This window comes from Boleophthalmus pectinirostris, unplaced genomic scaffold, assembly GCF_026225935.1.
Source record: "Boleophthalmus pectinirostris isolate CB_2022bp ecotype Guang Dong unplaced genomic scaffold, ASM2622593v1 HiC_scaffold_14, whole genome shotgun sequence".
Lineage (NCBI taxonomy): Eukaryota > Metazoa > Chordata > Actinopteri > Gobiiformes > Gobiidae > Boleophthalmus > Boleophthalmus pectinirostris.
In genome coordinates, this window is record NW_026571047.1 from 18660736 (window position 1) to 18688670 (window position 27935).

A 27935-nucleotide genomic window follows, 5' to 3' on the forward strand; every position below is an offset into this window, starting at 1 on the left:
CTTTACAGTAAACAAATGTCTGTTCATGGAGACTTGGGCTCAACAGACAATTTCAAGAGAACAAACAAGAATGTTCAGGATGTGGTTGGTACATTAATGTAGTTTTAAAAAGCATGACAGTATCAAGTAATCCAAAGTATTCAGATGACGTTACTCACTTTAAGTAATTTAATGGATTCCGTTACAAACTACATTTTGGGGTGTGTAATCTGTAATCTGTAGGGGAATACATTTTAAAAGTAACCTTTCCAACACTGTGTATACTACATTGGCTTATGCAGTAATCGACATTGCAAAAAACTAAGTATCAGTTCTCCAGCTGACAGAAATATACTGTTTTTCATGGAAATTTTAAAACACACATTTTATTTATTCTTCTTAAAGCAGACCAACATTGACTTTTTAACCATATTATAGCTGCTTCTCATTTACCCTCTCGAAGTTGTATTTGGAGTGGTTCATACATGTTTGAATAATCTTTAATTACTTATTTTCCATATTGCCAGTCATCCACCCACTGCTCTGTACTTACTTCTCCAGTTTTATTTTCTTAATCGGTGATACACATAGGATTTGTTAGCAATGCATAGTAATTTTGGTACACATGGAAAAAAAAAAAAAAACACTGCTCATTAGTGTGGTCTACACCTATCCATCGAAGTTGCCGACTCTGTTGTGAAGACATTTACAGCGATGGTTTGCAGTAGTCCTAATTAATTTCTCACTTTCCTAACACAACTTTAAGGATGCTTCACAACTCTGAGAAGTGAGAGTGGAGTTTAATACTAACAACCACTAGCATGCTGCACACTTCCTCATTATTGGACAGTAAAATAATTTATAATCAGGAGCAGATAGTACACAGCTGACTTACTTGGACCTAAAGTGCTACTTATACTGGGGCAAGACAAACTCTGCTTTAAGTTGTATATTAATCTTGATTTATTCTTGGTTTTGTTCATGTTTATTTATTGCCACAGTCTGATTATAAATTAAGACATTTTAGTTTCAGTATAACAAAAATTCTCTGTTTAAACATTGCAGTATTGCTGATTCCAGTCACTTAACAGCAATTTCTTTCCAATGTTGTGCAGCCTACACAAATCTCTAGGTCATTCTGTTTCCTGGGCGACCAAAGTGGGCAAAAGTCATTTAAACATGGCACTCTGAAACAGAAGCACAGATTACAGTGGTTATAGAAAACATGAATAAAAATGTCTACTTACTGCATGCATGAAGGCTGTGAGGGCACTTGAAGGAAATGTCATGTAGATGAGTTCCTCTTCCACTCCACAACTTCATGTTTATCAATGTGACTTGGGCTAAAGACATGGTTTAATATTTTCTATATCGACTCTGACACTAATTAAGCAAGTACATTGAGCATTAGTTATTTATGGATACATACTGTTTATTTATATCATGTAAATAAGATGTTGTTTGTTCAGAAGATGTTACAAACTAGATTAGTCCTTTGTGCATGCATGGATAAACTGAGAAGGCTAAATATGGTCAGCCAGCATAAAACTTTATATTTTGGTAAAGCTGCACTACATAACTTTTCTGGTGTATGGTCTGCTACCTGCTTGTTTCTTGAGATGTTGTTTATTTGCTTGTAATATTCCACGTTAGGGCAATTTATCTGTCACCATGGAGACAAGAGGTGACTCCATGGTAAATGGTAAATGGTCACATTTTTATATAGCACTTTTCCAATTTCAAGACACTCAAAGCGCTTTACATCAAGGAACCACTCACCCATTCACTCACACGTTCATACACCAGTGTACGCAGACACAGGGGGCAAGGGAGGTTAAGTGTCTTTTCCAAGGACATAATGGCAACAGTCATGTGTGGGAGCTGGAATTGCACCACCAACCTGACAATCAGTGGATCTGACTGAGAGTGGGATTCAAACTGCCAACCTTCAGATCAGAGGCCACATCTGTGCAAAGACAAGCTCCTTGACACATGTTTTTCAATGTATTTTTAATTTTAAAAATGTATAATATACTGTGGAATGTTCCAGACATAACAACAAAATCTCCTTGGAGACAACCAGGTGGCAGAAAAGCTACATAGAGCACCTTTGCATACAAAAGTCTCAACTTGTGATATCAGGAGAGTTAAAAGAAGACTTTCTTTTACTCTTAACAATTAGCCTTGACATTGAAAACCACTTAGCGCTTTTACATAGGAGAGGGTTAGAGTTACCTTCAAATGATGAATGACTCTTGAGAATGAGCGGCATGCCCGGGGCGGGACTATAAGCCAACCCGTAAAGCCTTGTACAGACCTATACATATTCATAAAGCGCTCTTCTTCTACACTGCTAACACATTCTTTCTGTCCAACTATAAAATTTACGATTGTTCTATGACGTCCCAATTCGAAATCCACTATAGGTGAAGATGTCTGAGCACTCATGTAGAACAGCGTAAATGAAAAATGCATTGGGAAAGCGCAGTCATAAATAAAAGGCATTACAGCTTAAGAGACAAGGATAATTAGCTTTCACTTGGATACGATTTAGCGGTGCACTGCTGGGTATTAGGCCATGACTAAATCAGAGCTCTCTTAATTAATTACCCAGGGCTTACTACGCAATACAGGCCGCATGCACTTTTACTTTCTCCCTTGAAGGACAGCGCTATAGGTTGTGGTCACTCACCATCAGATATTATAAGATGCATAGGCTACTGATACTTTGCAGTGACATCGTTCTGGGGGTGTTCTACATGTCTCTATTCTCTATTGGTGCAATGTTCAATAGTTACCATGGTGATGAAATGCACACATTAGCAAACACTGTCAAAAAAGTTTTAAGATCGTCTGAAAATGCATGAAAAAATACAGAAAGGATTTAAACAGCATATTTGGAGGTGATCAATACGAGCGTTCATAGTGTTTGATTTTCAACAAAAAGGTGAATTGTTGGCTAATAATAGCTAACTTGTGAATTGTGTGTGTCATTTTATGTGTCATATAGACTTGTTTAAAAGCATAAATCAGTCGCAGCTAAAGTTATTTATTATATAAGTTATTTCTGGTCAGACTGTGTTAAAATAAAACTCAGATTAATGTCTAACTTGAGTAACAGAGCTTCAGACGGAGTAGAGCTTTCAGTTAGCTTCACAGCCCCAAAATGTAGCTAGATGTTTGTTTTCTTGAGTTATGGCAAATTTCTCAGTATTTATTGGGTCCATTCACATGAAACAAAAACTGGCATGAAGTAAAAATGAACCTATCAGCAAACCATTACATAGTTTATTTAAAAAGATGAGCAATGATTCAAACACGACTATGATTAAGATTAATATGACAAATGTCCAATCCCTAAAAAAAGATTAGGTTTTACTACTAATTTGGAGTAGCCAGGCTGGCGCAGGAATCAGAATACACTAGACGGTTTGCAAGAAACCTGGAAGCCAATCAGCGAAGAGCCATACATTCTTTGTTGGCAACGATTCCCGAGATCGAGGATTTAAAGACTGGACAAAGAGAATGTTTGGTGAATTTTATCAAGAGGAAAGACGTTATTGCCCTGCTTCCTACGGGATTTGGGAAAAGCTTAATATACCAGTTAACCCCATTAGCGGCGCATTACATTTGTCATGACCAAGTAGCAGTGACTGGTTAACTTAAATAAATAAAAAAATACCCACCTACTGTCGAGCGAACAAATTCTAATGTTGCAAGGTCAGACGGTTTCTACGAAGTGAAACTAAATGATGAATCGAGCTACATTTGGACAGCAATTCAAATCGATTTCACAATTTATATGGTTGAAAGCAGCAAATTTGTAAAGACACCAACGATGACAAGGACAAAACGCAACCTGCTAACCCTGTAATTTATGTCTGCACAAATATGTTCTGAACTGCAAATAATTCTCATATTTGTTTAGCATTTTATATTTAAATTTTCTCTCAAATGTTATTGCTGCTGTTTAAAATGTGAACTTAAGATCTGAAATTTGTTTTGGATTCAAACTCAAAAACTGCTATGACATATTTTTCCCATATCACTCATAGTTCTTCCCCAGACAATACATCACCCATAGAATTACGTCCACCCACACTCTCCTTTTGAAATCATGTTATCAGACTCTAATGTGACAAACACAGTCTATTGTTAGCCCACTTCATCTGTCTGTTTGTTGTCACAGCCTTCACTGGGAACTTGTCACTCTGCAGAGGAGTCAGGAAGAAGAGCAGAGGTGAGGCCATGGGGACGAGCTGAGGGCAAAGGCAGAACATGTGTGTAAAATGTGTGTGTGTGTAAAGGTGCCTGTGCCTGAGTGTGTGTGTGTAGATGTGTAGATGTGTGAGTGTGTGTGTACATATGTGTAGTTGTGCGTACATGTGTAAACCTACATCTCACTCATGCTTCTATACAGCGCCCCCCTCCCATCATCTCATGTCATTAGTTCCTTCTGGAGGACGCTGTAATTTAATCTCTGTGTGGGTAATCGTGTTAGTTTGCTGACACTTTGAGTCCACTCGCGCTCCAAAGCCGCTGTTCAGGACATATGCACGTACAGACAGGTTTTAGCAGGACTTATGGTGTTATACTCGTACGTGTTGGTTTGACAGGAGCGTGTAGTATTATCAAAAGTTTGTTTCGCTCTTTGAAAGTAGATGAAGGCTTTCGGCAGGCTGTAAGTTCACGTTCTACATTATGGAGCTCAACATTACCTCACACTTTGAAGCCCCCTGCACCACAGTTCTGAGAATAAATTACCAGTTCATTTCACCCATAGACTTTTCGAGCAAAAAATTTAATATTAGGAGTTAAATAGCATGATGGAGGCTAACCAGCTCTGTGTTAAGAAATGTCCGTAGTATCTTGTTGAGCTCAGTTGGCTGTCAATTTTAACACGCTATTATCACATTAAAAAAAGTAATTTTAACTTCAACAAAGTTTTAAATGCGCATTCCAATTTCAGCTGAATTTGAGAAGACTTTTTTGATATTTATATAATATATTAAGCTATAACATATACAGATCAACACTTTACATTATCTTCATTGTAAACAGCAATATTTGTTTTTCAAAACTGCTTCTTTTTTAAAACTGCACAACTGATAGGCTCCATCTTCATAGTGACATTTTACCGTAGAAAGTAGTGGATTCTTATTTATTAACTTTTTTGAGTTGTTGAAAAAGGCTCTACCCTATACTCAAACATTTTATTTTATTTTATTTTTTTTATTAACAGAAGTATAGAGCAGTGGATTGGGATAGGGGGAAGACAGAAAACAGACACTGAAGCCTCAAATACAGGACAATACAGGATTATATAAGCATGCATGAATCAATCAAAATAAAAAATATAATAAGATAATGATGAGGAAACACTGTCAAATACTTAAAAGCTCATAAAACTACCCCCTTTAATGACAAAATACAGTAGGGACTCTAGGCACATGTTTTATTCACACTGTGTTAAAGTTTGGTTCTGTGCTTTCAACCGGACAAGTTTTTGTTGTATAAAAGTTTTGCTGCTTAAGAGCTAAGTTGTGTGAGTGTCCTGACAATTCATGGATCTTCATGAGGACAAGGCAAATGGTTCCTACAAAAGCTCCCAGGACATTACATTATTACATTATAGTGATGACATCAGTTTAGGGCAGTTTAAGCCTTAAGGTAATTAGACAGGGCTGCACTACAGAGAAGAGCAGACTTGAAGCGACGTTATCTAAATCCACCACTTTGTAATTAACCTTGTTTCAAAATGTTGTGTACAATCTGATCATGCAGTTTTTTAACTTGTGTAGAAGTGGGTTATGAATTGAATTTTAAACAAACAATTTAAATTCATGTATTAAAAATTATATGCTTGAGTTTTTTTTTTTTTTTATGGAGAAGTCTACTGCCAATCATCTCTCAAAAGCATGTGGTTTGAAGCATTGTTCAGGATTTGGTAGACTTTTTGGTAATTGGCACTGATTAGGAGTCTTATGTTCATAATAAAATTGAAAAAAGCTGTCTAATAAAGGAAATTATTTGAAAAAATTTATTCATCAATAACAGGAAAATTTGTTGTCATAGTACCCAAGCCCTGTACCTTGTGTTGGGCGTACAACTGCATTACTTCAATCACAAAACCTCTTAAGCTGACTGTTATAATGTCACACCCTCAAAAACACACACTTCAACTTGTTTTCTTTCATTTATGTAATGTTCCAGAGGTGGAACCAAGTCAATTTTTTGCAAGTCTCAAGTAAGTCTCAAGTCTTTGCCCTCAAGTCTGAGTCAAGTCCCAAGTCGAGTCTCGAGTCACTGGCCCATAAGTCCAAGTCAAGTCCAAGTCGTCTGCTTTGATCTTCAAATCATTTCAAGTCTTTAAACCAAAGTACTAGATTTTTGCAATTTTTATAACTTTTAAACTAAATTGTACTTAAAAAGTCATGGTATATTTATATATGTATTTATATATTTCCTATTTAAATAGAAAGAATTCTGATTTAAAAGTGCTTAATAAGTTATTTTATCAGGTAGTCTGCACTGAAATGGAAGGATCATGTTTTTTGTAGTTCCTAGTTTTATTGTATTGTAGTGTATTTTACTGCAGTATTGGAGTATACCACATTGCAGTACTTCAGTTACCTCGAAAGTACCAAACAGAAGCAGGAGGAACATGTTCCAGTTTGTTCCTTTGGAGAAGCATAAAGTCTTCTCAAGTCACAGGCCTCAAGTCTGAGTCAAGTCCCGAGTCAATGACCTTCAAGACCAAGACAAGTGCCAAGTCTTAGACCATTTTATCAAGTCAAGTCTTAAGTCCTAAAAATAGTGACTCAAGTCTGACTCAAGTCACGACACAACTTGCAAGTCCCCACCTCGGCAATGTTCAATATAATCCTACACTTTCTGACACCGGCACTTCCCAATTTTAGTAAACGTGAGCAGACAGTATAATCTAAAGAGCTCCTCCCTGTTTTTAAAATCCACACCTTCACCAGCGTTCTTTAACCAATCCAATCCAGTCCAATTAGGCCTGTCTTGATTAGTACTATGCCTATTTATCGTTCAGTATATGCAAGCTGGAATTATATTTTTGGGGATCAGTATTTATTGTGTGAACTGTCTTCGCACTACTGGGAAACTTTTGGTTATTTTTTTGGCTATATGATAAGATTAAAGTCGTGAAAGATTGAATTCATAACTTAATGGCTCTTGAGTTGGGTCAGTGACATAAATTAGTTTAAATCTTATCATTTATCGTCTATATTTACTTCAGCAATATATCACACTTCAAAATTTGTTATCGTGCCAGGCCTATATCCAATCTCCACTGTGTACTTAAGCTATTTATTTTTTTAACTTAAGAAAAATTACTTTATTTTTTAATGTGCTGGGAGACGCCCGTCGTAACCATGCCAGATACTGGACTGAGCCTGAATAATGCACAATGGTGGACCTTTAATTACATCCTGCTGAGCTGGGTATAAAAATGAGGACTTAACCCTTAAGTGATTGTCTTTACACATACGGACTTTTACTGTGATGCTTTAATGTGATGAATTTTTCAACATTTGGCCGATACTGAAGCGTCTGGCAGTTAGCTTTGATCACTGCGCTGCCCTGATCTCCACTGTGTACACGACCGCACTATATTTCACTATCTAATCATTACTGCTCCTGATGAGGCTGAGTGAATGCCCTGAGAACAGACAGCTAGTGCATGGTCCCGACTGTAAATGATATAACTTCAATTATTCGTAAAAGTGCGCTATAGATTTATTCAGTTATTAGATGTGATTTTAATCTTTTTGCATTTAGTGATTAATGTTCGACGCTTCACTGGTAAAGGACGCCTCTCCAATGAGTAATTATACTCCATTTTAATAATTTATTCTGCAGCAGGCTTTATAAGAGAAGAAGAAGAAGCCAGACTGTTTTAGGCATTTATCATGGAGTGTGCTGTCTTATGGTATATCCACGCTAGCAGCTACTACGCCCAGGGGCATGTCAGCTTTGCAACTTAATTAAGCAGGATGCTTTCACTTAAAGTTGTTGTGCTTAAAAATGTTACAAATGGCCTCCAGCCAGCAAGAATTTCTCAAGATGAACTTTTTCATTTTCATTCTCATTTCAGAAGGTCATTTTGCAATGCCAAGGATTTCTAAGCAACAAATATATATGCTCTTAAAAATAAGTGCTAGTCAAAGAAATTATATTTTCTTAGCACACAGATAAAGGTGCAAAAATTGCTTATTACAGCTACATCAATCTGAGAGAGCGTGCATGAAATCTGTTTATTTTACAAATATAGTCTTCTCTCATTCAGCGGAGATATATTTGTATTACTATATTTCTATATTTTATATTTACTTGTACATATACATTTATATTATGCCTTATTTGACACCATTCTCTTGCCATTTATATATTTTTTTACTCTTTGTTATCATATTATATTGTGATGTGTGAGCTAATGTGTCCAAATAATTTTCCTTATGAATTAATAAAGTTTTTCTAAGTCTACCTCCTCCGTAGCAGCAGAATCAGCTGCCTCAGACTCTCCATCTCCTCCTGTCAAATCTGTTGGTCTCCACTGATCAGCACTGTCAGCTGTACATTTCTCCATAAAATAGACGTGTTCATTTTTTATAAAGTTGAAGGAAGCCTTGAAAGTTTGTGTGTTGTTCTCAAAAGTGCAAGAGGTTTGTTAAGCTCTGTCAAGGTTTTTTCGAGCAGGGCTAAAAGCAATATGTTTCTTATAAAGAACTCTTGCTAAACCACTGCACATGTGCACAAATGTATTTATTTTTTATATTAAAATGTAAAAATAAGACGCTTAACCCCAGGGATTAAAGGTCCTGTATTACACAGAATTTACTCTTCTCAGCTTTAAGCCATGTTAGAATGTTGCAACCTCCTCAAAAACATACCTGGAGTTGTGTTTTGTTTCATTCACACAAGTTTGAGTAACACTTTATTCCTGAGGTGAAATTATCCAAATGATTCTTGTGAAAGTGTATGGAGTTTAAGGGCCTGTTGCTTGCGGGTAATAACGTCAAAATATTTTATCGGAAGTGCCTTTTGTTTAGACGGTGACGGTGTTTTTGGGGCTTAAAAACTCAAAAATCTGAAGCCACCCTCCAGAATGGAAAAGTTAAATACACGCCGCTGTAGCATTTCCGTCTGCACTGCCCAAGACGCAAAACTCTGGTCAGATCTGCTCACATCACGTACGCGTTTACATCACCACCTAGCCTCACCAACGAGCCGCCCGGCATGCATATCCAATCGAATTCCACACACTTTTGCGTCACCGTATGCACGCAGATTTCCTCCCGAAAACGCTAATCTGAACAATAAAAAGTGAAGACGCAACGCTGCTTTTGCGTCTTCTGTTCAGACCCTCATCATATAAACGTAGCCTAAAGCACAGTGAAGCATTTCCTGTATTACTAGTGTTTTCTATTTGAGAGAAGAACTAAAACTAAGCTTAAATATACAGGGCTTGTGCATTAAACATGTGAATGAAACAAAACACACAGATATGTTTGTCACGAGGAAACAACATTACAACATAGATCAGAAAATATATAATATGGGCCCTTTAAGTCAAGTTTCAAAATAGCTTTCATGCATTTTTATCTTTCTCCTGTAAGTGAACAACAGGCCAACTACCATCTGACAGCTGCATTGTTTTGCTCAGCTGTTAAATGTGTAAATACTGATCCACATTGACGGGTAGCCCACTCACTTGTCTCCATGGAGATCTTATTGCTATACCTGAGTGCATGGCATTAACCTGATTTATGTAGGCTATAGCATTTATTTTATTACAAGTGTTTTTACTGCTGAAAAATACCTTAGTATACAGATCTCTCCTGTGTCCTAGCCCGGTGGTGCCAGCTGCTCGTCTCCATGAAGATAAATATGTTTAATACCATACTGTGAAACATTTTATAGGCAAATTAATAACATCTCCATGGAGTCAAGCAGGTGGCATACCTCAGTCAGAATATTTATACTCTTGTGCGCTTTAAGCCATGTTTTAATGCTGTTACCTTCTCAGAAACAGACCTGGAGTTGTGTTTTGTTTCATTCACACAAGTTTGAGTAATCTTTTATTATTAGTCTGTCTACATCTCCAAAACTGAAAATGCTTTGTTCCACCTTGTGATGTCATGAAGTGGTAGTTTTGTGAGCTTTTTCACTTAAAAGTATTAAAAAGAAGGAACTGCATAAGCCATGATATGTTACTTACTTTACTACATAATAAATAACTGTTATTGAGCACATTAAAATAAATTTAGTTTGAATATGGCAGTAATGATTCACACTGAAGACTGGTCAAGGTATTTAAAAAGGAAAAAACTATGTATGTACAATTCTGTTAACCCCTCCAAAATATCGCAACAAATATCGTACCGTGAGAGGCATAATTATTGCGATAATTATCTCACAGTGAGAGGAATATCATGATAATTATCACACAGTTAAAGGCATATTGTGATATTTATCGCACAGTGAGAGGCATATCGTGATAATATAGTACCATGAGAGTCATATTGCAATAATTGTCATACCGTGAGATGCATATCACGATAATTATTGCAGAGTGAGGGGCATATTGTGATAATATCATACTGTGAGAGGCATATCGCGATAATACCATACCATGAGAGGCATATGGCAATAATTATTGTACCGTGAGATGCATATTGTGATAATTATCATACCGCAAGAGGCATATCGTGATAATTATCACACAGTGAGAGGAATATCGTGATAATATCGTACCGTGAGATTTGGATATTGTTACATCCCTACTAATTACAGGTTTTAACTTATCCAAATGATTCTAGTGAAGGTGTTTGGAGTTTAAAAACACAGTGGAGCTCTTCCTGTATTACCACATGACATCACAAGGTGGAACTGAGTGTTTTCTTAATCTAAATATGCAAGATGTGTGTATTAAACATCACATCACATTATAACAAATCTCAAAATAGTGTAACATGGTCACAGCATGCAAGCTTACAATATTCCCTTTTTTGTTTTGAACAGCAATTATCATTAAATAAAATTGCCTGCATGCTACATTTTATACATATGTTTTTATACATACGTTGGTAAAAACTTATTTATAAAATCAAATCGACATTCCTGTATCCAGCTACCCAAGTGTGCTAGTCCTTTAAAGTCATATTAATTGCTGCTGTTGCCTTCTGCCTGTGTGTCGTAAATACAGTCCCTTGCCAACAGTCTAATTATTCTGCTGGAGGACAGACTTACGGAGGAACTAATTGTATTTGTGCCATGCTCTCTGCTTCAGATGCCCCGGAGACCTGCCCCTCCCGCGTCAGCACATGGGCCCATGGCAAGCTTCCAAAAGAGCCATCTACCTGAGAAGAGATTACCCAGGTGAGGAATAACATGACACAAAACCCATGTATTTGCTCAAAGAGGATCTGTTAGTTTAGCATTTTTCTCCCCCAGTTTTCAATTACCGCGACTCGCTTGTGGGCTTATATACGTGGGTTGACAGGAAGAAAGTAGAGCAATTTGCAATACTTGTCTAAAATGAATTCTCACTGCAAAAAAATGAATCTAAAATGAGATGTAAAAATGTTTAATTTGACAAGCTCTGGAGTAGGTTTGAATTCAGGTAAGGCAAGCTTGAAATTGCATGATTTACTCTTTTTTCAATATGTCATAATCAACATAAATAAAAACAATATGGATTTTTTTTTTCAGCTCTGAAAGCTGATGCCTTACTGTTGTGGCCAGGAATCGATATTTGCTGATATCATTATTTTAAAATCCATGGAAAGGGCTGTGAATTTAAGTATTGTTGTAGACGGTAGTAAGTTCACTATCTAACTTTTTGTACTTTTTATCATGATTGTGCTGCTACATCTTTAGCTATTTTTGCTAGTGTCTCCTAATTACAAATAGAAATAACATGAGTCCTTTGATCGATACTGATTTACAACATAACCGATATTACCACCAATCACCCATTTCCAGTTGCTCAGACTGGCAACCTGTAGGGAGTACAGATTACAGGGCCAAAGGAAAAAATGCCAGAGCTGAATTTTATTCCCAGTTCGACCCTGTCCAGTAGTAAAAACTGTCAAGTCTAAATGCAAAACTATAAAGGGAGGTACACAGCTTTGTAACATGTTCAGTGAGAATTTTAACACGATCTGCTGTGTATTATTTTGTGTAATTGCACCATGGATCTATAATAAGAACTGGAAATGGCACTCCCACTCTGTCAAAATTGACTAGTGGCTGCTCTGAGGTACTGCAGCTCCCACAGAGCACATGGCATTTTTTGTGAAATCAAACTGCTCGTGTTCATCTGATTGGGCATCTACAGCTTTCACAAAGGTCTGATTTTGTAGGGTTTTTCTGTATTTTTATAATATGAACTGTTTAGAATATTTAAATTGTCAAAATGCTTAAAAACCTGAGTCCACGCTATTAATTAACTTATTAATATTTTATAGTATTGTTTTAAATATTTGACATTTGGAAGGAGAATGTCAAGTGATTTGTCTATGTCAGAAACTAGCCTTGCAGTCCCTTCCTTTGTTTAAAGTTGAAGTAACATAAGCTGAAAAAGTAATAATAACTTAGCCACGTGAATTTAAATTACTTTGTATTTCATTTCTTTCTTTCTCTGCTCAGTGAAGAGGAATATGGAGCACTTCAGCTAACTGTAACAATAGAACATTAATTGCACTTGGTTGGTTTGTTAGTTGGAATGTGCAATTACAGTTACTTCAGTTGGGCTAAAGCGGGCTTTCACACTTAGCTTTAAAAATATTTTTCTTTGTCTTATTACTTATTATATGCTTCTACTGACATCTGATTTATCGACCTCATTAGAAGTTAATTACAATTTTCTTCTCATAAACTAGACCCTCAGAATATATGCAGCATAATATTGTGAAAAAACCTTACATGTACAATGGACATTTTCCACACAAAGCATGAAGACAGACTTAATTCATGAACAAATGCTTTCTTACTAGTTTATTAAAAGTGCTCCCCCAAAGTAACTACTTAATGAAAGAGTTTGGGTTAGAGTATGAGTTAAAGGTGCATTATGTAACTTTTTGTTCTTGCTTGGCCTAAAATGTTCCTATATCCATGGAGACAAGCCACCAGGCCGAGTTACAGATCATATCTCTAGAGAGAGGCGACCATGCTCACAGTAAGAATCCATGTTTTTTAAGCTTTTTTTTTTTTTTACCAATACAAACACCTGTAATTGAATAAATGCAGTGTACAATGCAAAATATATGAAACATTCCAGGAAAATCCATAACATTTCCATGGAAACAAGCAGGTGACAGATCCTCGACCAGAAAAGCTACACAGTGCACCTTTAAGAAGTGAATAATTGTTAATAAACTATTTGTTCATTATGAATTGAAGTCTCAGTATGCAACTTTTTAACCAACAAAATAAATTAAGATAAAAGTATTTGGTTGAAAGAGTCTGTTGATGGTTTATGGACTTTAAAACTGTGTGGGAGAAGTCTGTATGTTTACCTGTGACGCAACAATCTGGGCAAAATGCAAACGGAGCATTTTTGAAGAGAAGACTGATGTGAATGGATTCATGAGACAAGTGTTAATGAATTGAAATACAACTTCAGGTATGTTATTGATGAGGGGACAACGATATAAAATGGGCAAAAGCTCAAACTTGACATAATTTGTGTCCTTTAAGTCTGTACTCATGTTAAGTGTTATTGGATTCTCTTCGGTTTATTCTAATACTCACTCACATTGACCGACCTCTATGTTGCCTTTCCTTGCAGAAGTTCACCTCTTTACTTTATGGTTCATCAGAGTCACATATTTTAATAATGCATAGGCCGATCGCATGTAAATGATGAGTGATGTAAGTCGCCCTTGCCTGGATGATCCTATGAATTATGTAGACTGCGGCAAGATCCCAGGGCACCGGACTCTTCTCTTTTCTCCCTCCCTCCTCCCTCCCTCCCTCCTTTTTAATGTCCACTCTTCTTTTCTTTCAAACGTAAATATATGTGCCATCACGCCACTCTTCCTCCTCCGAGACTCCCTTTTGCGCACCGCTTAGATTTTCTATTTACTTTTTACTGCTTTGTCGTCTCATCCTACTTTCATTAAGAGCTCCAATGCCTCCTCCTTTGACCAATTCCTTTTTTTTGAAGAAATTATTCACAGTTATTTCCTTCCTGTCTGAACTTCCAGCTTTACCCGTGGATTTCAGAATGAGGGGACTGTTGCCGTCGCGATTAACAATTTAAAACAAAGCATTAAGTATTTTGAATAGGAAAAAGTAACAGGAAACTCATAGCTACCAAGGTCATACATAGTGGAAGTTGGTCTCTCCATTGCAAACTACTGTATATACATTCATAATAGAAAGTCCAGTAATGGCTTCCTGCTTGGGTTGACCCATGTCCATATTGGCTTTTTATGTGTTTGCGAAAGTACGAACAAAGAGGTCAAAAAGGTGGAATATTTCTACTATATAGTTCCCTCCAATCTCCGAGCGCGCTTTTCATTGCAGATATATTGAAGGCCCAAGAGGATTGTACACATAGCGTTCCTTGTTATGGACTTTTATTCAAATGAAATGAGTTCAGGTGACCCTCTGTATTCTCCACGGACAGTTGCAGGATCACTATATCATAGAGCTTTTTTAACAGGCAAATGAACGGCAGATTTATTCATAGCTGCTTTAAATTCACTGCGCAGAGTCATAGGCGGAGGTACAATAAGGTTTCTAATTTGACATCTGCATAGAGACGTGATTAATGTAAGGATTTGTTCAAGCTACATATCATTCTGTCACCGTGGAGATTTAGAAAGAAGACAACTTAGTCTTCCAATGATGATGGATGAAAATAAATACTGGGAATTAGGCAGGAGAAGGAAAATGTATTACAGGAGAGAGACTATATTGTAGGTAATAGAGCTTGAAGCTGTTAGCACTTTCAGGAATAAATAATAATGTATCCATTGTCTGAAACTTTATGTTGGTTTAGCTGATTCCATTTTTTAAAAAGTATTTCTTGTTCTGCTCTAATGATATAAATACCTCTAAAAGCCCTATATGGTACATTTAAAGGAGACATATTGTGCTTGTGTCTGCTTTTATAATATATGACACCCGTGGATGTTTATGTTATAATTTGGACATTTTAAATCATAATATTCATCCAAAACTAATAAAAGAAGCAGGACTGCAGATTTCCTCAATGGAAAACTACGTTGCCCAATGGGAGCTGACAATGACAGCTGCAGATCATGCTTTCAAGTTGTTGGTTTTTTTATTTCATTTGTACCAAAATGACTGCGCGATGCTGCCGAATCCTAAAAATATTGTTGAAAAGAAATAAAACTGGAGAATAAATTAAGTAGAGAGCAGTGGGCATGTACCAAAGGTGGTGAAAACGGAGTGAGCAATGACGTCTTGAATACAGGAGTATAAAGATTACTCAAACATGCATGACTCACACTAAATACTAGATAGGCTGGTGCCACCTAGTGCCTTTGCTCAATTTCATTTCTCTTCAGCAACTAGGTCAGGAATCAGAATACACTAGATGGTTTGTAAGAACCCTGGAAGTTCGAGTTCGGGAACCAGCCAATCAGCGAAAAGCCATACATTCTGTGTTAGCAACAATTCCTGAGATCGAGGATTTAAAGCCAGAACAAAGAGAATGTTTGGTGAATTTTATCAAGGGCAAAGACGTTCTTCCTACAGGATTTGGGAAAAACTTAATATACCCATTAGCTCCGTTAGTGGCGCATTACATACGTGGGGCGCCAGTGGCAAAAAACTGTTGTTGTGTCCTTAGGCAAGACACTTCACCCACATTGCCTAGTATGAAAGTGGTGCGTTTGTGAGTGATGGTGGTGGTCGGAGGGGCTGACGGCGCAGATTGGCAGCCTCGCTTCCATCAGTCTGCCCCGGGGCAGCTGTGGCTACAGTAGTAGCTTACCACAACTGAGTGTGGAGTGACTGAATAATGAACTGTAAAGCCCCTTGGGTATCTTGAAAGGCGCTATATAAATGTAATCAATCAATCAGTCAGTCATGACCAAATAGCAGCAGTTGGTTTAATTAAAACAGTACCCACCTACCGGGTGGTCAGACGATTTTCTACAAAGTGAAACCGTCTGATGAATCAGGCCAACTAAATTCAACTTTGAGAGGGTAAATGAGAAGGGGAGACAATAATAACATGGTTAAAGGCTCTAAAAAGCTTTTTAAAAAACCCAAAAAACTCTAACTCCAAACATATTTTCTAAGTCCCAGCTGTAAAGTAAAGTACAGCACTGATGATGGTGGTTGACGTCAATAACCTGTTCACTTTTTCCCCTTCTTTTCTTTTGAATATTATTGTACATCCATAAAGAAAACTGCAAAACATACCTCAGTACTCAGTGGAGGTTTTGTGTTTTGTTTTTTTGTATCTTCTATCCAGTTTCTTCAGCCTTATCCTGATCTCGGTCTAAGGAGGGAGGCTCGAGTATTTGTTTTTGGTTTTTTTTTGTTTCTCGAAAATCTCATGTCTTCCTATATGCAGGATTACTGAAACAAAACAATACTCAAAATGCCCTGTAACAGTTCATTGAATACTTTATAATTAGAAACTACTGTAAGCCAATATCAACTGGCCCTCTCAGATTCCTGGACTTCTATATTTTGTTATGGCTGATTGGAGTGGTCTTATCTCTCGCCCTTTGAATATAGCACCATGATAATATCAGCTGGCAACCTCTGCACTACTTTGATTAGTACATAGTATACAGAGCCAAGTCAAATAGTGCGGTTAATACAAGAATTATTCAAAGTGACACTATTTGAATCATGACCATTGGTAATACACTGAATGACTGTGTGTTTATTATTGAGTCTGGGAGGTGTTGATTGATACATCTGATTACTTATTCGAAAAGCCTTGAAGATTATTGTCTCAAAATGTGTTAAATCCTTTGCCAACATTTGCATTTGGAAAGTACAGAGCAGCTAAACAAGGCCATGCATATTAAGTTACCTAAAAAAAAAAAAAGTCATTGAGGCTATGTAGTCCTGTTGTTTATCTTAAAAGAGTGTGCTAGTGCGTGTCCAAAGACCTTGAGATAAAAATCTAAACTTTAAGGCTCACACAGTGTCACTTTTCTGGTGGATGGCATGCCATCTGGTTGTCTCCATGGAGATGTTCTTTCTTTTCTTAGAATGTTCCCCAGTATTGCATTGTCTGTCTTCAAGGAAACTCGCAATTTCATTTGATACTATTATAGGTCAGATCTGTGGAGAGGTGACAGCTCTCAAAGTAAGAATGCATGTTTTTCCAGGTAGTGCTTAGCAAATAATACAAATGTAAATGAGTTAATGTAAGATACACCAGTTTAATGCCGTACGGTGGATCATTCTAGGTAAAGCCATAACATACAGCAGGTGACAGACCCACTAGAGGTGTGCAAAAATATCAAAATATCGATCTTTTGTATCGTTTAATGTGATGATACAGTATCAATATCATGGGCTGCTTTATCAATATATCACCAAGAGTATTTTTTGGTGTATTTTACTAAATTAGTAGTAGGCAGGTACTTTTTTTATTCAATCAATCGCTGCTATTTGGTCATGACAAATATAATACGCTGCTAACGGGGCTAACTGGTATATTAAGCTTTTCCCAAATCCCGTAGGAAAAAGGACAATAACGTTTTTCCCCTTGATAAAATTCACCAAACATTTTCTTTGTTTAAATCCTTGAGCTCGGGAATAGTTGCCAACACAGAATGTATGGCTCTTCACTGATTGGCCGATGCCCAAACTCGCACTTCCGGGGTTCTTGTAAACTGTCTAGTGTATTCTGATTCCTGACCTAGTTGCTGGAGAGAAATGAAATTGAGTAGCCAGCCTGGCTAGTGTTTTGTTGTTTGTTTAGAAGAAGGAAACTCATTTATGTGACACATTCACTGTTTGAGGATTAAAATGTGTGTGTTTCTTATTAACTTTGCACAAGAAATGGTTTAACAAAGACTTTAGAATCACAGCCATCATTTAGCCATTATTTTTTTATTGAACCGTATCGAATCAATTTGAAATATACTGTATTGAATTGTATCGAATCAAAAGTGTACTGTATCGAGATATGTATCATATCATGGCCCGTGTATCGAGGTATGTATCGTATCAGCAACTTCTGAATGGTACCCAGCCTTAACACCTACCACCAGAAAAGTTACTTAGTGCACTTTTGAACTGTTACTTTTTCATTTGTCGCCAATAGCATCAGAGCTCCCCATGGCCTTCCCCTCCCTAAAACTGTTATTGAACTCTATAGGCTAGCCACAACTAATTGAATCCCCTCTCGTATTATATATATCCCGCCAATGTCCTGAATACTAATTGAAATGTAGCTGACGGCGAGGCAAAAAGCATTTCATCGCGAATGTATGACCATAAGTGCAATAGTGTTCATGGGAGCAGCACTCATCAGGATCCCCTATGGGAGGACGGGCTGGCGGGACAAGGGCCTATAGCGGTCTGTGCATGTATGTATGACATTGATCTGAAAGGCTTTGAAGGGGGGGAGGAAGAGGAGGAGGAGGAGGGGGGAGAGGAGAGGGCGAGGGGGGGCCAGCCTGGGTCAACCATTAGCCTTGACTGCACTGAGACATGAGACGATTAGCTGACAATGAGAAGAAGAGTGTCCCGTCCCTCCCAGTGGCATTCGTCATGTGGACAGGGCGCAGTGGTGATCCCATTAGGGAAGGACCAGCCCTCAGTCATATTTCCAGGATCGGACGAGCCGTGGAAATCAATGAGACAGACGGCTGGAGGGTGAGGATGAGGAGGAGACACAGTGAAGATGGAGGATAGACTTGGGGTAAAGTATAGTATAGTTATTGAAGCAAAGATAACAAATGTACTTGACTGCTACTGCGGATGACTACTACTAGTAATTCTACAACTTGAACTTCTATAGAACAGTTTTGGCTATTACTACTACATGTATCACTACAGTTACATTAAAAGGCCCATATTACACTATTTTCTGATGTTATAATGTTGTTTCCTCATCACAAACATACGTGAAATTTGTTTTTGTTTCATTCACACATGTTAGACACATGAACCCTGCATATTTAGTTCTTCTCTAAATACTCCCTGTGATATGGTGTGGTGATACAGAACCTGTTCCACATGTTTTTAAATTCTTCTCACCGTCATGTGGATAATTTCAGCCCTGGAATTGCTAATCTCTACTGAACAAAAGGTAAAAACTACCACTATATGACATCACAAGGCGGAACAGGGCATTTTGAGCTTTAGAGACACAACTTCAAGTATGTTTTTAATGAGGTAACTACATTCTAATATGGTCTAAATCTCAATTTTGTGTAATATAGGACAATTAAACCATTATTTTCATTAGAACAAAACACTACAGAAGGACAAAAATCATCAGCTGTAAGCTACTTCCACTGCCATAGTTGCCCTGGAGCTGAGTGGCAGGGACATTTATATATGGGCAAAGGTGAAGGGTCACAACAAAGGTGAAGGGTCTTACCCAAGGATATAACAATTACATTTCAACTTCTGTCTCAGCTACTACAAGTTCTACTGTAATAAGAGGGTGTGGTATAAAATGCGGGTGATACAGTATCATTATCGTGAGGAGTATTTTTTGGTATCTTTTAGCAATTTTTTTGTGATCACTACAATTTTGTTGCTTGTTTAGTGGACGGAAACTTTTTTATGCAATACACTTGACATTCACAGTTTTGATGATTAAAATAGATGTATTTCATATAAACTTGTGGTTTATCAAAGAAATACTTTGGATAAAAATTAAAATATATCATCTGCGATATGCTGATTCTCATGTTTATCATCATTTCGTGATAATATCGTATTGTAAGTTTTGTGTATTGTATCGAATTATGAGGGACCTCGTGATTCCCGGCTCTAATAACAACTACTTCTACTTATTATGTTTAAAAAATGTTTTATGGCATGTTTGGTCCAAAAATATCTACTAGTATCTTTAAATGTCTTCTTTCTAATCTCTATTAAAATCCACACTAAAAAGCAGTTACTGTATAATCCTTTTTCACATGACTGGTGTGGGGCCCTCTCATAACTCCCTGTGTGTCCTCATGTGCAGCAGCCTCGGCTCGGCTCAGCACCCGTGGGGGCTTATGTGGGGGCGGGAGGGGCTTCTCTCCTCATCCGTGCGATGATGAGTCACTTCCACCACAGCGTTTATTGATCGGCTTCTGGGGCATTTTATCTCCTCGCTTCTTAAGTGCACGGTGGGTCTCTGCCTGTGTCACTTATTTGCATGTAAACTGTGATTTTCAGGTGCAGCTTCTCACCACTCCTTCTGTCACACCCTTATCAAGATGTCAAAGATGGGAAAAGAAACATGTGAATAACAAAAGCTCGGAGTTGTAGTGTCTGTCATAGTAGGAGGTACAGCATTTATTCTTTTTCAATTTGGTTTGAATCCGTCAGTGATAACATTTTACCTCGGGTGCTATGAGAACGCAAATTTATTTCAAGAAGCAGAAGAAGAGAGATAGATTTTTTGTGGCAAGAATTATGTGTCTGTGTGTGTACCACAATGAATTGCCTGCTGCCTATTAAAATTCCACATGAATGAGCCTAAAGCAGAGCCACTATCACAATCTGTTCTTTGAGGTCCTCGGAGAGTAGACATTTGTTTAGAGAAATAAATCACTATCACAGAAAGACACTACACTTCACAATTATACACAGACCACATCAAAACACAAACTAAACTGGGATTAATCAGAAACTAATCCTAGACTAAACCATGACTAAACCAGGACTTGAAGAAAAGGCCTAGAACAGGGGTCGACATCCCACTGCTCTGGCTCTTTTATCCTTCTGTTGTGGCTCCCTGTGACTCTGTAATTAAAACCTCATTATTTATTTTCCGATATATTTTTATTTTAGTTTGTTCGTTTTTAAATGTAATTCTAATTTTGTAGATAATGGTAATCTTGTAACAATAAAACGTTTTTAATATTTTTATATGCGTCAGAGCTGCCGATGTGTGACACCCGGCACACATCTGGCAACTCGGATTTACCGACACCTACACCAGCAGCATGATTTATTGAGCTTTTCTACATGTGGTAGGTAAATGATGGATAAATCTAAGAAAAGAAAAAATTCTGGAAAAAACAGAACATTTTCTTTCATTTTCTTTCACAGCTGATGAGATTGGCTTACACGTGATAAAATGAAGACGGAGCACAGAAGCAGGCGCTGTCTTTGATTTGCTGCAGGTAGATAATTTAAGTTTGGATTTTTATTTCCTACAAGGAGGACTCAAATAGATGTGTTTAATGCAGCTTTGCACACATTTGTTTACATTTTACAGAAACAAAACTTAAAACCACATGGCTTATTTGCATAAACTATAAACGCTCCTTGTGCGCTGATGCAGTCAGTTTATGTCGGACTAAATGAGAAGACTCAGTGGAATATGAGTGTTCTCTCTGTGACAGAGGATGTGCTGATGATGATGAGTCTGTTCTGTTCTTCATCACATTGGAGATGGTTTATGTGAAACTTTTCAGAGATTATACGTCTGCAGATCATGCACATAGACCGTATATATGAATGGACATCTATTCACTGTAGCATTTCATTGATTTCATAAATGCAACACACTATAGTCTTTTATAAAGAGGATACAGGTAAAAAAAAATTAAATGCAGTGTTATCCTCAATTTAGATGTCAATAGGGTTTTGTGATTCCGGGTGTTTTTTTTTTTTCTTTCTGTGGGAAACGCTCCAAATGGCTCTTTGAGTATTTAAGGGTGCCGACCTCTGACCTAGACCCAACCCAGGACTAAACCAGGACTTAATCAAGATTTAATCAAGATTTAATCAGGAGTAAACCAGGATTAGAACGAAACCAGGACTAAACTGGGATTTGAATAAAGAACCCACCAGGGAGAATTGGTTTATTTATGCTGACAAAGAAAACATTGAACATTGTGCAAGTTTTTGTTTCATGTGAACAGGCCTTGTAATTACTGAGATATTAACCGTAAACCAGATTAACAAATCATCAATCAGACAATTAAAGGTCCCGTATTACATAAAGTTGACCCATGTGAGCTTTTTAGTCATGTTCGTTTACACATTTTTGAGTTACCCTTTATTATGAGTCTGTCTACATCTCAGTTTTCTCTAGTTCTAGTTCATCTCTAGTTTTCAATCAATGAATTCTGACCTCTCTCAAGATCAGTTTCAAAGTAAAGACTTGCACGTGCCGGTCAATAAACCCAACCATTTGTCCCAGGATCCCCCAGGTAGACGTGTTTTAGCTCATGATAAATTTGGCAGTACATGTGTAATCATGTGCCCAGTTTTAGTGTTTGGACATGTGTGTTTTTATGCTTCACTTCCTGCTCATCTGCGCCTCAGTTGTTGGTTAATGTCTCCCAGGACTGTACATACATGCAAACACACACACAGGCACAGCATTTGTATCTATATTTGTATACGTTTGCTAATTTAATTTTTGACATACTCATGCTACTTCCCGTACCACAACCTCTGCTGATGCAATACCAGTATTTTTATTACTACTGCGATTACTGCGATAACTACTACTACAAGTTCACACATTGCGTTTTTGTGAAGTAATCAAACGCCATCCGCCACGGAATGAGTGCTGTTATTAAGGTAAGGACAGGTTTTATTTAATTGACTCCTCTCCACCTTCACTGTGCCCCTAGTGGTAATCGTACTTGCACTACCTACAGTGATGGAAAGTAACAAAATATATAAAAGTAGTAATGTACAGTACTTAAGTATAAATTTTAGAGATCTGTGCTTTACTTAAGTACATTTTAAAGTGAATATGTTTTACTTTTACTTTACTACATTTGAGCGAAGATACTTTCTTCTCCACTACATTATTGATTAGGACTGAAAAGTAAAAGTATTTTTCATTTTATTCATTTATTGTGTGAGACCTGCTGAAAAGCCTGATGTGTATGTTTAATATCATCAGGGAAAGCAATAACATCTCAATGGAGACAAGCAGGTAGCAGACCCTTGTGGGTTTTTTCGGAAGGTTCAATGCGTGTCCTAAAAAGAAGCACAGGAGATGGAGAATCCGAGAGAACAGGCCACTTTATTTCAGCATTTCCATTGAGAGAGATTCAAGTTGATTACCAAGTACAACTGCCACCCTGGAATGACATCTCTGACCAACTCAAAATCAGGGGTAGCTTTATACTACATCTTGACAAAACATTAACTTGTTGATTTAGCATATACAGCAAGAAAATGAACAATACTGCTGACCCAGTACACCTTATCATGGGTGGGAACATGCCACGGGGTCCACATATGTCAGTTTTTCTGCTTCGTGGCACTCAAAGTCCAGAAAAACATGTTCTTTATGACACTCAAAGTACAGAAAAAACATGTTATATAGACCTATAGATAGTCATACGTGTTTTCCACCCTGTTGTCATTCCAAAGTCCATAATATTAGGTGAATTAGCATGACCAACACATAATATTTCCCACAGTATTCCCCCTTTTGATTACATCAAACATGTAATCACCATCTAAAATAAGAGGAGCAAGACGCTACCTCCACATAATAAATCCCCATATATGAACAAAATAAAATTAAAAAAAATTTTTGTTAGCTTTAGCTCTTTTATAACATTTCCCAGATTCTTGTTAACACAATACACTTGAATAACATAGTACATAATCAATACATGACACTCGGACAGTGAAAATAAGAGACCAGGAGCACATACTCAGGAAGGTTTTATCTCTATTTAATCAATGGATAAATTTGTAGGGTTTCAATCAAACCCAATTATTGGAGTCAGAACGTGAGAGCTGAGAATCAGCAGAGAGTAACAAAATTTGGGAGACGGGAGCATTTCGTGTTAAAGCAGTAGTAATTAATCGTTCTACTAGTGATCTGAGACATGGGATAATGCAACATCCAATTACAACTAAAACAGCTAATATAATCAGTATAGTGGTACATATGGATATTATGGTAGCCGTCCAAGGGCCAAATATTTTGTAGAGCCAGTTAAACCAAGTATCTTCAGATACGCCAGAATTCCTACCCAGTTCCTCAGACAAGGATTTGAGTTTGGACACTGCTCCAGCCATAAAAGTGACTTTTTCCATGAGACTGTAAATTTTATTTTTTATTGATTGAATATCAAACAATCCTAATCCATTTGTAGTATTATTTAGTCCGCTAATAATCTCCTCTGACTTATTAGGCGTAGGCGTGGCTTTAGATACGGTTCGCGCAGGTGGGGCAGTTACAGGTCCAAAGGTTATTGCTGATAACTTTACGGAGTCGACAGCTATAGGTAAGGTAAATATCTTTTCTTTAGTTTGATGTTTTATATTTGTTTCCTTTGTGCTTAATTTTATGGCAGTCGTCATGCTATTTATTATAAACGCTCTTACGTCCTTGATTGTTTCTGGCATTTTTACGGTGCTTATCTCTATCAGGGGACTTTCTCTGTCCGTAGTATTAAAGGTGCTCAATTGTGGTTCATTTCCACATGGTTTTCGAGTAAACAACTCTGTAAAGCCATGGAGAAAGGATACGCACCCACATCCCATATTTGACCAAATCGGTTTTGTCCTCCACGTGCATTGAATTGTAACGTCTGTATTAAAATAGTTTGTAATGTTTAGGGATTGACATACGTTTGAAAATGTTTTGTTGTTTTGGGTTGAATATGCTGCGATTTCTTGTTTTTCTTGTGTTACATTTACTAAGCCGATATTTTCTGCTTTGCATGGAATAAATAACACCCCTATTTGTTCAATAGAGCCGTAATCAATTTTACAATGACATGTAATCTTAAAGTTAAACTCAGAATATTTTAGTTCTGGTCTGTTTTTTGCCATTAACACCTGAACAAGTGCTAATATTAATAAACATAGTTTTTGCCTCATCTTTAATTTGTTTTTTACAACACTGCTTTTTAATCAGTTTTCCTCTTTTGGTTTTACTTTTTTGTTCGTATTCTAGGTTAGTTTTTTTTATCTTTTTCTTTTTTACTCTATTTTACTTTTTGTGCGCAACTTGTTTTATTATTTTTATTATAAACTTCATTAAAAGTTTAGTTTTTTCTCTGCGTAATAAATTTCCTTATAAAATTCCTTTCTTGTCTCTTGTGAAGGTTAACACGGTATCTCAAGGAGTTAATAACTTTCTTAATTACGCTTTATGTGATTAAAGCCTAAACATACTATTGGTTTTGTTTTCAATCTCAATTAACATACTTCTGGCTTATTTTCTACGTGAAGCCTTTTAACACGGATTCGAGCTTTTGCTTTTTTCTTTTCCATGAAGCATAACATGCGATAATTAGTTTTCCATTACTTTTTAAATTGATCACACAAAAGTCCCAAGAAGTAAATCACAATTTCTAGTTTTTATACATTTAGCCAATCTGACAGGAATTCTGAAACAACAAAGGTCGCTGTCATACCTTCTTTTGGGAACGCGTTCTTCGTGTCTTTACTTCCAGGATTTCGTGGGAGGCATCGTTTGCAGACATTACTCTGTCAAATCACGTCGGGGTCACCATTTGTGGGTTTTTTCGGAAGGTTCAATGCGTGTCCTAAAAAGAAGCACAGGAGATGGAGAATCCGAGAGAACAGGCCACTTTATTTCAGCATTTCCATTGAGAGAGATTCAAGTTGATTACCAAGTACAACTGCCACCCCAGAACGACACCTCTGACCAACTCAAAATCAGGGGTAGCTTTATACTACATCTTGACAAAACATTAACTTGTTGATTTAGCATATACAGCAAGAAAATGAACAATACTGCTGACCCAGTACACCTTATCATGGGTGGGAACATGCCACGGGGTCCACATATGTCAGTTTTTCTGCTTCGTGGCACTCAAAGTCCAGAAAAACATGTTCTTTATGGCACTCAAAGTACAGAAAAACATGTTATATAGACCTATAGATAGTCATACGTGTTTTCCACCCTGTTGTCATTCCAAAGTCCATAATATTAGGTGAATTAGCATGACCAACACATAATATTTCCCACACCCTCCACCAGAAAAGTTGCACAGTGTACCTTTAAGTATTTGTGAGTCATGTGAAAAATGGTATGTTGTAGACATTGTAGACATAGGCCAGTAAATGGGAGGAGTGAAGGGTAAAAAAGCCCAGGAAAACGTTTTTGGAAGCAACAAAAAAAATTGTATATTTAGAGTTTGAGCAGTGTCCAATGCCACTGTCCAGAAGTATGACTATTTACATATACACTCATGCTTTTTTGCTAAAGTTTAAAAATTTTTTTGCATCATTTTGTGACCAAGATCTTCAGAGTGAACAATCATGGAGATGGATGAAATGAACAATAACCCAGTGAGCTCCATGAGTCGTCTGGAGAGGAGCAGTCACACCCCCTTCGTAGATGACGATGCACTTTGAGGAGGCTACCAGGTAAAGTAAACTCAATGAAAAACAACATTATACAAAATATTATCCCACACGAGTACTATGTATAGTTTGGGGTTATACTTTGGTATGCAAATTTGACATTTCTGGGTCTAGTTTTGACTTTTGCCTTCAGGGGAATTCCTAAACAGTAATTATAGGGCATGCACCGACCACTGCACACGGTCCTCCAAGTTTTTTGAGCAACAGAAACACCCGTGTGAGTTTGCAGATTATGAAATTTTATTAAACTAAACATAGTGACCTAAATAATTGAGATCTTGACATATATTAGATATGTAGAAGGTCTGCAAGATTAATCGCTCTCAAATTGAAATTGCAAATCGCAAAAATTGCAAAAGTATCACAAATTCTTCCACAAACAACTAAATATCTTATTCTACATAGAAACTGCTAAGCCTATAGTTTAGACATGTTCTGAAATATATAACTTTTATTTGTTTGTCTTAATTTTATTTCACTACATTTGAGAGCAGGTGTCTATCATTATTATTCCACTACATTTTTAAATTGGAATTAAAGTTAAAAGTATGTTTCCATGTGGCTTGAAATCTGCTAAAATAGGGTGATTTTTTTTTTTTTTTTAAACAGTCAGAAGATGAAGAAGATGTGGTGTTGCCCAGGGAGGAGATATGGCTGTTTGATTTGTACAGTGGCACATGGTAAAGTAAAGTTCAAAGTTTAGTTCAAAGATTCTGTTGCTTCTTAAGTATGGTTAAATGATTAATAGTAACGTTATATTGTGTGAATTAATATGGTTATATATTTTGTTAGGCAGCAGAGGGAGCTGACAGGGGACTTTCCATCTGATCTGACTGGGTACTGTTGATCTTTTCTGCGCAGGACATTGTACATTTTCGCAGGATGTGACAGTGAAACCATCTGAGGGTTGTGTTTGATCTGAAGTAAAGGGGAGGTTAAAACGAATAGAAAGCAAAGCTCTGTGTAAATGTGCAGATGTCTGTCACCATCCAGAGTGAAGACTGAAGCAGCTTCTCCTTGTTCCTCTGCAGATGTTTACTATGGAGCTAAAAAACAACATGTGTGGAAAAGGCTCACAAACACTTTTGGAAACACCCCTCTCCTCGAAAGAATCACTCAAGCTGGGTGTATCAGGATAGGTTGGTAGAACAATGATCATTAAACAATGAAGATAAAAAAAAAGTTTGTGTGAAAGCAACAAAAAGGCTTGATTTTGAGATAGTGAGACACCTTATCATGTTAGTTAAAAGTGCACTATATAGCTTTTTTTCTGATGAAGTGTCTGCTACCTTGTTTCCATGGAAAGGTTATTCATTTGCCTGGCTTGTTCCAGCTTGGCGTTAAACTTGTATATCTCAATGGAGACGAGCAGGTGGTGCCTCCAGGTCACGTTACAGGCTAGATCTGTGGAGAAGAACTTGTAC

The 27935-nt window shown here is 37.1% G+C and overlaps 2 long non-coding RNA genes across 2 annotated transcripts in view; both read left to right on the forward strand.

The window, feature by feature from the left end:
* Positions 1-11340, forward strand: part of LOC129407864 (uncharacterized) — a 45534-nt gene extending 34194 nt beyond the window's left edge. The window contains exon 3 of the long non-coding RNA XR_008631746.1: positions 11297-11340. This is a non-coding gene — a long non-coding RNA (uncharacterized LOC129407864). The remainder of the gene's footprint in view (positions 1-11296) is intronic.
* Positions 11341-26382: 15042 nt separating this feature from the next.
* Positions 26383-27650, forward strand: LOC129407865 (uncharacterized). The gene is made up of 4 exons (XR_008631747.1): positions 26383-26514; positions 27121-27191; positions 27304-27348; positions 27543-27650. It is a non-coding gene; the product is annotated as an uncharacterized LOC129407865 (long non-coding RNA).
* Positions 27651-27935: the final 285 nt, after the last annotated feature.